The sequence below is a fragment of the Polypterus senegalus genome, chromosome 6, assembly GCF_016835505.1.
Source record: "Polypterus senegalus isolate Bchr_013 chromosome 6, ASM1683550v1, whole genome shotgun sequence".
Taxonomy (NCBI): domain Eukaryota; kingdom Metazoa; phylum Chordata; class Cladistia; order Polypteriformes; family Polypteridae; genus Polypterus; species Polypterus senegalus.
In genome coordinates this window covers 65,907,979-65,919,095 of record NC_053159.1, presented here as the reverse complement: position 1 = coordinate 65,919,095, position 11,117 = coordinate 65,907,979, and positions in this window count along the sequence as shown.

Sequence of the window (11,117 nt, the reverse complement as noted above, 5' to 3'; positions counted from 1 at the left end):
GTGAGATGTAATCATTTCAGATATAATGTTGAAAAGAAAGATATTCTACTTGGAGATATCTGTAATTCTGCATATGTGTGACAATATTTTCAGATAAGTCAGAATAACCTCCGCAGCATTACTTAACATCTGAAATACATTTTGAAGTCCCTTGAACTGCACATTTGTGCATTGTAAGATACTGTATGTGAAACTGAACTGGAGATATTTCACAATCACTTCCAGTCATATCTTCTACTTTGTCAGAAGGAGTTCTGGACTATACAGTAATGTTATCATACATATGCAGAACAATGAGAAATTATTACTTCCATATCTAATCAGTGTTTAATTTCAAAATATAGCTTGTGACCTCCAGGGAGCGCTGCAGCTCCTAGAACACCCAATACACAGGCTTGGACACAAGTTTACCACAAACAAGAGGAATTTTATTTGTGTGAAACTCTTCCTCGTAAGAATTTCCCACACCACAATCACAGTTACTATCCAAATCAGTAGCCTACACAGCAATGCTGTAACTCTGTCATCTCTCTCTGTCATCTTCTCTGCCTCCTCTGCTCCCCTCCACAAGCTTTTTCTATTTGTTCCTGATTCTGGATCCCTGATTGAAGTGAGGCTGCTCCTTTTATGCAAACCCCAGAAGCACATTTTTTGCGTCTTGAAGCTGTGGCTTAGGAGTGCTTCCAGATACGCCGGGTGCCCAAAAAGGTAGGGCTCACAAATCCCCTCAGCACCCTTTGTCAACACCAATGAAACCTAACAGGGCTGACCTAAAGCATTACAGTTCTAATGATGCTCCGTGGATACCCACAGTGATGCCATAACTCAGGGGGGATGCCACCTGGTGTATTGGGGAAGACATTTCCCTGAATGACTAGTCTTCACCTGTTCTTCCATTGTAATGGCCTCCTGGCTGGGTAAGGATCAATGAATGTCCATGTGAGCCATCTGTCAATATCAATCTATACTAATAAAAGGCAAAGCCCTCACTGACTGACTGACTGACAGACTCACTGACTCACTGACTCATCACTAATTCTCCAACTTCCCGTGTAGATAGAAGGCTGAAATTTGGCAGGCTTATTCATTACAGCTTACTTACAAAAGTTAAGCACATTTTATTTCGAAATTCTACGCATAACGGTCATAACGGTCGATAACGGTCGACAACGTCCTCCATGTACTGTCACGAAATTTGGTAGGCAGCTTCCCTGCGCTAACCGAAACTGATGTTCGTACTTATTTCGGTGGTATGACGCCACTGTCGGCCACCATATTGAATTTTCCAAACGTCACTAACTCTCCAACTTCCCGTGTAGGTAGAAGGCTGAAATTTCGCAGGCTCATTCCTTACAGCTTACTTACAAAAGTTAAGCAGGCTTCATTTCGAAATTCTACGCATAACGGTCATAACGGTCAACAACGTCCGCCATGTTGAACTTTCTTATTCATGGCCCCATCTTCACGAAATTTGGTAGGCGGCTTCCCTGCACTAACCGAAACCAATGTACATACTTATTTCGGCGATATGACGCCACTGTCAGCCGCCATATTGAACTTTCCAACGTCACTAATTCTCCAACTTCCCGTGTAGGTAGAAGGCTGAAATTTGGAAGGCTCATTCCTTACGGCTTACTTACAAAGGTTAAGCAGGTTTCATTTTGAAATTCTATGCATAACGGTCATAACGGTCAACAACGTCCGCCATGTTGAACTTTCTTATTCATGGCCCCATCTTCACGAAATTTGGTAGGCGGTTTCCCTGTGCTAACCGAAACCAATGTACATACTTATTTCGGTGGTATGACACCACTGTCAGACGCCATATTGAACTTTCCATTGTCACTAATTCTCCAACTTCCCGTGTAGGTAGAAGGCTGAAATTTGGAAGGCTCATTCCTAATGGCTTACTTACAAAAGTTAAGCAGGTTTAATTTCGAAATTCTGCGCATAACAGTCATAACGGTCAACAACGTCTGCCATGTTGAACTTTCTTATTTATGGCCCCATCTTCACGAAATTTGGTAGGCGGCTTCCCTGCGCTAACTGAAACCAATATACGTACTTATTTCGGTGGTATGATGCCACTGTCAGCCGCCATATTGAACTTTCTAACGTCACTAATTCTCCCAATTCCCGTGTAGGTAGAAGGCTAAAATTTGGTACTTATTTTGGTGGTATGATGCCACTGTCGGCCGCCATATTGAACTTTTCAACAGTCTTTGTTACTTATGGGCCCATCTTCAAAAAATTTGGTACGTGGGTTCCCAACGCTAACTGAATCCTACTTACGTACATATATACATCCATAGCCTGCAGCTCGGTCACCGTGTGAGGCAGCGTTGGGTCCCCCATCCCAACGCCTCCCACGTTGTTGGCTGCCTGCCTATATAAGGCCATCCATCGCTCCAGTCTCTTCATTCCCTTCCTTGCTTCGCCACGGGATTCACGTCTCCCTGCTGATAACTACAGCCTTTTTATTTAATCCACGGCTTCTCCGCTGTTTTATTGTTCATTTATTATGATTATAGTTATTGTGTAGGTATTTTAGACTTACTTTACATTGTTCAGGTACCCATTTCCTTTATCATTCCAACCGTACCCGCATTAACATGTCTATCGAGGTGATCACCATCGATCAAAGAACTGTCACTTACTGAGTGGTTTCCATACCTGGAGATGGCAACTACCTTTTCCATTCTCTTTGTTACATATTGCATGGCCATATCAGGCTCACTCTTGATATCTGGAGAAACATTGTGTCTTATGTATTGAATGACTAGGACAGGTTCAAGGTGTGGACTGATGACGGTACAGGAGATAATTATACTACACAGGAGCACTAGAAGAGTGAAATGCTTAAGCCCTTCACCTATGGTTCTGCATGTGAGTTGATGGCTGCCGCTGAATTGTTTGGTTGTCGCTTTCAAGTGTACCGAAATGGCCAAATATTTTATACCTTTGGACAACCGCCAATGCTTCTTAAACATCTTAGATTCACAGGTGACGATTTCAGTAGTGGACACTTTGATGTTTATGAATGTTTAAACTCTCAAAAGCTGGATGTGAAGTTATCGATGAAACTGGTTGTATGCTTACAACGCTTGACAGATGCCGAATGTCACTTCAACACAAGTCCTACAAATACTGTCGTAATTGAAACAAACCATGAAACTCAAACCGATTATGACAGCAGCAATCCAAGCTGTGAGATTTGAAACAAGATTACTGTTCACATGGCCAACTGTAAGTTGCATGCTCAAGAGTAAGCTCAGTGCACAGCTTGGTCATGTTACAACTGGAGGGCCGAACTCACAATGTGGTATACAAAGAGATCCTTAACAAATAATTATTGGTATATTTTCCCTCAGTTTAAAAAATTAATTTAATTAATTTAAAATTAATTAATTTTTTTCTTAATAAAACTTTTAAGGCAGTACTTCGCCGCTATATATATATATAGATAGATATATACTGTATGTGTATATATATATATAGAGAGAGATATAGATATAGATGTATATAGATATATACACTATATAGATATTAGATATATATATATTGTGGAGGACTTCCGGCTTCTCATGCCGGTCCTCACCCCCAGGCCGCCAGGAGGAGCCCTCCCGACAGCAGGATAGTGCCCCGAGGTCCAGCAGGGCCTCATGGACTTTGTAGTATTTATACACAGCCCTGCTGTATACCTTGGGGGCCACCAGGAGTCGCTGTGGGGGGGCTTATGGGCTCTTTTGTGCCTTATGACCCGGGGGTACGTCACGGTCATGTGACGGGAAGGAACGACGTGCTCCCGGGTTGAAGTAAAAGACTGATTGCCCTGACCCAGAAGGAATAAGGAACTGTGGACTGCTGGGACAGGAACACCTCCAGGTCAGGGACTATAAAAGGACTGTGGCTCAGTCCAGACACTGAGCTGTGCTGGGAGGTGAAGGAGCAAAGTGTCTGGGCGAGGAGGAGAGTTAATTAGTAGTTGATTGTGTAAAAAAGAGTTTGGTGTATGAGTAGTGTGGAGGGTGCTTGGTGCACTGTGGACAACAAAAATAAAAAGTATTGGACTTTTACCTGGTGTCTGGAATTGTACCTCAGGGTTCAAGGGAGCACTAGTGCCCCCTACTGCCACAATATATAGATATAGATATATATATATATACTGTATATATAATGTGTGTGTGTATGTATGTATGTGTATATATATATATATATATATATATATATATATATATATATATATATATATATATATATATATATATATATATGACAGCAACACTCATAACAGTGACAAAACAATTACATTGACAATCATGTTACGTTATTTTCAAAATGTTTCCTTTAATTTTTCATTACTTCTTTAACACACTACTTCTCCACTGCGAAGCGCGGGTATTTTGCAATATTCTAATATATCTTAAATTATTATTTTGAGATACCTTGAAAAATGAATTTCTGATCTTTCAAGTAAGTTACCTGGGAGTGCATTTGCGGTATCTTTAATTGTATTTTGGAGATCTCATATCCTATTCAGATAGCTTGGAATATCTTTTTGTCTTTTTAATAATATCTTATTTCAGATGTATTACATTTTTTATGATCTCAGACAAAGAACAAACATTTTAAGATATCAGGAAATTCATTTGATTTATCTAAGATATGGTTTAGATATTTCAAATGTTACCCATAGTGAAAATGTCTGAAATGCAAGATCTTGACTGTATTTCAAGGTGTCTCCAAATAACGATATCTTTAAATTATGAGAGGTATCTCAACATGCACAGTTATGTTCAAGCAGTACTCTGTCCAAAAATGCAACTTTTTATATGTTAGTTAGTGATATCCAGTAAAATGTTTAAGCTCATGTTTTCGTGGAGAATGGAGATGAAGTTCATAGTATAATACAAGACAATGGTGACCAATGCTGTACAAAAGCAAACAGTGAGAAAAACATTTAAAAAAAAAGAAAAATGTGATGTCACTTGTGCTGCAATATCAGTTATTTAGTTGTTTGCTCTTGAACAATAAATGAGGGGGAGAAGTGGAGCTCCAATTAAAAACCTCAATACACTGTGAATTGCATTTCTTGTTTATGATAAGTGCTGTTTTTTCTAGAAGTATCTATTTTAATAATAATATAGCAAAAAATACTTGCGTTTTGTATATTGTGACCACACAACTGCTATTTTACAACCAGGGTTTATTCCATGCCTTGTATTTAGTTTCTGTTTTTCTATTTTTTTTTTTAATTATTATTTTTCATGCTTGCTGTGTTATTTTTCTTGGGTTTTGTTTATTTATTCATTATGTGTTGTCCTTTTAACGTAGTCTATTTACTGTCAACATATAATAAACTGTTCTAATATGTCTCTTGTTCTTTGTGGATGGAGCCCAAGAGGCTGGGACTCTGTGATGTCACTGCTGAAGGACTTCCCTCAGCATTTATCTGGCAAAACTAAAAGTAGATCCTTCAGTGGTTCATTGATGTTCAATGAGTGTATATACCTGTGAGTATTGGATTTTCTGGTTTATTGGAGCGGATTTCAATGGGCATGTTGGTGAAGGGAACAGTGGAGATGAGGAGGTGATGGGTAGGTATGGTGTCAAGGAGTGGAATGAAGAAGGTCAGAGGATAGTGAATTTTGACAAAAGGATGGACATGGCTGTGGTGAATACATATTTTAAGAAGAGGGAGGAACATAGGGTCACGTACAAGAGTGGAGGAAGATGCACACAGGTAGATTACATCCCATACAGAAGAGTCAATCTGAAGGAGATTGAAGAGTTCATAGTGGTGGGAGGGGAAGTGTAGTTAAGCAGCATAGGATGGTGGTTTGTAGGATGACGCTGGAGATCAAGAAGAGGAAGAGAGTGAGGGCAGAGCCAAGGATCAAATGGTGGAAGTTGATAAAGGAAGACTGCAAGGTTGAGTTTAGGGAGGAGGTGAGACAGACACTGGGTGGCAGTGAAGAGTTACCAGACAGCTGGGAAACTACAGCAGATGTAGTTAGGGTGGCAGCAAGAAGGGTCACACAGACATCTGGAAAGAGGAAGGAGGAAAAGGAAACCTGGTGGTGGAATGAGGAAATAGAGGAGAATATACAGAGGAAGAGGATGGCAAAGAAGAAGTGGGATAGTCAGAGAGATGCAGAAAGTAGACAAGAGTACAAGGAGATAAGGTCTAAAGGCGAAGGCTAAAGAAAAGGTGTATGATGAGTTGTATGACAGGTTGGACACTAAGGAGGGAGAAAAGGGCCTGTACCGATTGGCTAGACAGAGGGACTGAGCTGGGAAAGATGTGCAGCAGGTTAGGGTGATAAAGGATAAAGATGGAAACATACAAGCGAGGAGAGTGTGTTGAGCAGATAGAAAGAGTACTTTGAGAGACTGATGAATGAAGAGAATGAGAGAGAGAAGAGGTTGGATGATGTGGAGATAGTGAATCAGGAAGTGCAATGGATTAGCAAGGAGGAAGTAAGGACAGCTATGAAGAGGATGAAAAATGGAAAGGCCATTGGTCCAGATGACATACCCGAGGAAGCATGGAGGTGTCTAGGAGAGATGGCATTGGCATTTTTAACCAATGTTTAATGGAATCTTGGAAAGTGAGAGGATGCCTGAGGAGTGGAGAAGAAGTGTACTGGTGCCGATATTTAAGAATAAGGGGGATGTGCAGGACTGCAGTAACTACAGGGGAATAAAATTGATGAGCCACAGCATGAAGTTATAGGAAAGAGTAGTGGAAGCTAGGTTAAGAGGTGAGGTAATGATTAGTGAGCAGCAGTATGGTTTCATGCCAAGAAAGAGCACCACAGATGCAATGCTTGCTCTGAGGATGTTGATGGAGAAGTTTAGAGAAGGCCAGAAGGAATTGCATTGCATCTTTATGGTCCTGGAGAAAGCATATGTCAGGGTGCCACGAGAGGAGTTGTGGTATTGTATGAGGAAGTCAGGAGTGGCAGAGAAGTACGTAAGAGTTGTACAGGATATGTAAGAGAGAAGTGTGAGAATGGTGAGAACTGCAGTAGGAGTGACGGATGCATTCAAGTTGGAGATGGGATTACATCAGGTATCGGCTCTGAGCCCTTTCTTATTTGCAATGGTAATGGACAGGTTGACAGAGGAGATTAGACAGGAGTCCCTGTGGACTATGATGTTTGCTGATGACATTGTGATGTGTAGCAATAGTAGGGAGCAGGTTGCGGAGACCCTGGAGAGGTGGAGATATGTTATAGAGGGGAGAGGCATGAAGGTCAGTAGGAACAAGACAAAATACATGTGTTTAAATGAGAGGGAGGTCAGTGGAATGGTGAGGGTGCAGGGAGTAGAATTGGCGAAGGTGGATGAGTTTAAATACTTGGGTTCAACAGTTCAGTTTAACAGGGAGTGTGGAAAAGAGGTGAAAAAGAGAGTGCAGGCAGGATGGAATGGGTGGAGAAGGAGTAATTTGTGACAGACGGGTATCAGCAAGAGTGAAATGGAAGGTCTACAGGACAATAGTGAGACCAGCTATGTTATAGGGGTTGGAGACAGTGGCACTGACCAGAAAGCAGGAGACAGAGCTAGAGGTGGCAGAGTTAAAGATGCTAAGATTTGCATTAGGCATGATGAGGATGAACAGGATTAGAAATGAGTACATTAGAGGGTCAGCTGAAGTTGGACAGTTGGGAGACAAAGTCAGAGAGGCAAGATTGCATTGGTTTGGACATGTGCAGAAGAGAGATGCAGGGTATATTGGGAGAAGGATGCTAAGGATAGAGCTGCCATGGAAGAGAAAAAGAGGAAGGCCTAAGTGAAGGTTTATGGATGTGGTGAGAGAGGACATGCAGGTGATGGGTGTAACAGAACAAGATGCAAAGGACAGAAAGATATGGAAGAAGATGATCCACTGTGGTGACCCCTAACGGGAGCACCCAAAAGATTCTTTTTTGGTAATTGTCATTTATAACCAAAAGTTTTATGGTTCCTTTACCTAGAAGAACATTTCTGTGTATTTTAAAGATTTTATAAGAATTTGCTTGGAACTTTGGAATGTAGTTCCTTATTTTGGGCCTAGTAGACTGAATCCTCCCTGTGGAATCAGGAGGTCAGGCTGCTTAGAGTGAGGCCAATTCTAGGCAGGATAGGAAGGCCTGGCCTGGGCTTGTGGAGCCCTTAGGAGTGCTCACACCATCTTTGCTATAGAAGTACACTTATATCATAACAACAGCTGGATAAGTGACATGAGGATTATGCAGCATGACTAACGTGAAAACCCCTCCTTGACATTTTTCATATTGTTGTTTTACAGCATTGGTCACCATTGCCTTGTATTTTAGGAAACTTTTTTTAATCTCTATTTTGTATGAAATTTAAGTATTTGTACTTGGTCATCACTACAAACTACATGGGATAAATAGCATAAAAAACATAAAAAACATAATTTTTGGGTGGGGTATTCCTTTAAAAACCTTGACATACATTAGAGATATTCAGGATGTGTCCAACAACAACATTTATTTCCATAGCACATTTACATACAAAGAATGTAGCTTTACAAGATGTCAAAGAGAAAGTTACCAATTAAGAAAAATTAATAGCTTTAGGCAATAACATTAAAGTAGCAAAAATAAATCTTTACGATCTTATAAAACAGAGGTATAAGTAGTAGGAGAGTAGCATCCTTGTATACAATATCGTAATGTAAGTCTCTAAAGATGAGCCTGGAAATAAGGTCAGATTGCCAGGAGGACAAAAACAACTCTCATTTAAGCTAGAGTAAATAAAAAAATCTGCAGGGGTTCCAAGGCCAAAAGACCACCCAGCACCCTCTGGGCATTCTACCTAACATTAATGAGATGAGGCATGGTGCCTGGATCAGATAGTGAGGGTGCAGATCGCCAACACAGAAGAACTGGAAAAGACAGGGTAATTAGTACAGATTGTGGATCCCTGAAGAATATGATCATTGTTTGCCTATATAGTCTATAAGGAGTATAACTAAAATGTAGCTACAAAAAAGCCAAATTAAAATAATGGGTTTTTACCAGTTTTGTAAAATGTTCCACAGTGTTAGCTTGACAAATTTATGTTTGTAAAATATTCCAGATTTTAGGAGCATAACAGCAAAAGGCCACCTCAACCACTTCTATTAAGCTTGTCTCTTGGAACTATAAGTAGACCTCCATTAGAAGATCTAAGGTAATGACCTGGAATGTAGGGGGACAGGCATTCAGGAAGGGACAATATTATGTAAGGCTTTATACACCATTAGTAGCATTTTAAAGTCAATTCTAAATGACAAGGGTAATAACCAATGTAGCGATGCTAAATCTAGTGAGACGTGATCAGATTTTCTTTTTCTAGTTAAGATTCTGGCTGCTGCATTCTGCACTAATTGCAATCGATTGATGTCTTTCTTAGGTTGTCCTGTTATGAGTGCATTACAGTAATCAAGTTAACTAAAAACAAAAGCGTGAACTAATTTTTCAGCATCTTCCAATGTTATAAGAGGTCTAACTTTTGCTTAATTCCTTAAGTGAAAAAATACAGTCCATTGACAACATTGATACTGAAAAATATTTAAGATATCAGAGACCCTTAATTCATTTTAAAATATTAGTTAAGTATGCCTTATACTTCTGCAGTGTTTTTTGTTATGAATATTCAACAATATTTATTTCCATAGTACTTGGACAGTAGCTCAAAGAGCTTTACAAAATGATAAAGAAATAATTTCAAGAACTGATGATGAATGGTAATGATAATGATAATGAAGCAATAACAAAAAATAAACCATTACACACACAAAAATGAATATGCAGTTTGTAGAAAGGAGCTTTAATAGTATAATTTTTGAAGTCTCTAAAGATGAGTCCAATAATAAGGTCAGATAGCTAGGGAGGACAGAAGAAATAGAAGGTAACTCCAGAGGAGGTTGATGTAGTGGGCTCCAAAGGCCTCACATTTGCTAAATCCCCCATTATGAAAGTCAGCAACTGCCTGAGGAGACAAGTTTAGCTAATTCCCTACTGAAGTCCATGTAACTTTAATAGGTATAGGCCACAACCGTTTTGCCAGAGTATCTAAAGCTCAAATCCAGTGTCTCCTCCAACTATCTTACCACCCTGGCCATTGCACAGGCTTGCATTCAAGGATTTCCAGTTGCAATGGAGAAAACTGTTTTCGTGAACTGTTGGAAACAATGTATTCTCACTGACATAAGCAATAGACAAAGACAAAAAATGAAGGGCAGCATCATCTCTTATCTGAATAGGATTGTTCCTTTACTCACATGTATTGCACCACTGATTGGATATGGCCTACATTATGCGGATGAAAATGTTTTGTCGAACCAAGCACTGTCTTGAAAAACTCAGCTGTTTAGGTTGGTTTGGTTTTGTGCAAAACTGACAGCTGCACTGGATTGCTGTGCAAGTGCAAGTTGATTGCAGATCAACATAGGTACATAAAAAAGCAGAGCATATTGGTAAATCTGAAATAACCGAGAAGAAAAGGGTGTCCTGCATAATGAGAAACAGTCAGAAAACTTCAGAGGTCTCAGACCTCCTTCCCTAGTGCACACCACCAAAGACAAAGCTGCCCATCTTAATTCACATGCAGACAACAATAATTTAACAGCTAGTGTGCACGTCACAGCAGAAAGTGAAACTTGTGGCTGCATGGGGGACTTGCCAGTATGACTGTACTCTTGATTTTGACAGCAGCAGTTCAGTATCTTTCTGTAAAATTGTCCTTATGAAAAATCTGAAGGTCATCTCACAGCAAGAAAGACTTGTATCATTGGGTCAAGAAAAACTTATTGACATGCCTGGTATCACAGAACTGGAGGACATTAGCTCAGATAAAAGACCTGTGGAGACCTCCCTGCAGTCCCCTAACTAATGGGAAATTCCAGTAAGCAACAGGAGCATTCTGCCACGAAAGAAGGTAGACATGGTCACATTTACAAGACGCTTGTCTTTACCAGATTGATGCCAGTATTTGACTTCTAATTGGAATGAAGAACATGATAATTCTGTGTCTATATAGTCTATTAAGAATAAGCCTTGCATTCTTAGAAACCCATCAGTAGTAACAGAGATGGACTGTATACATGAAGATAACTTTAG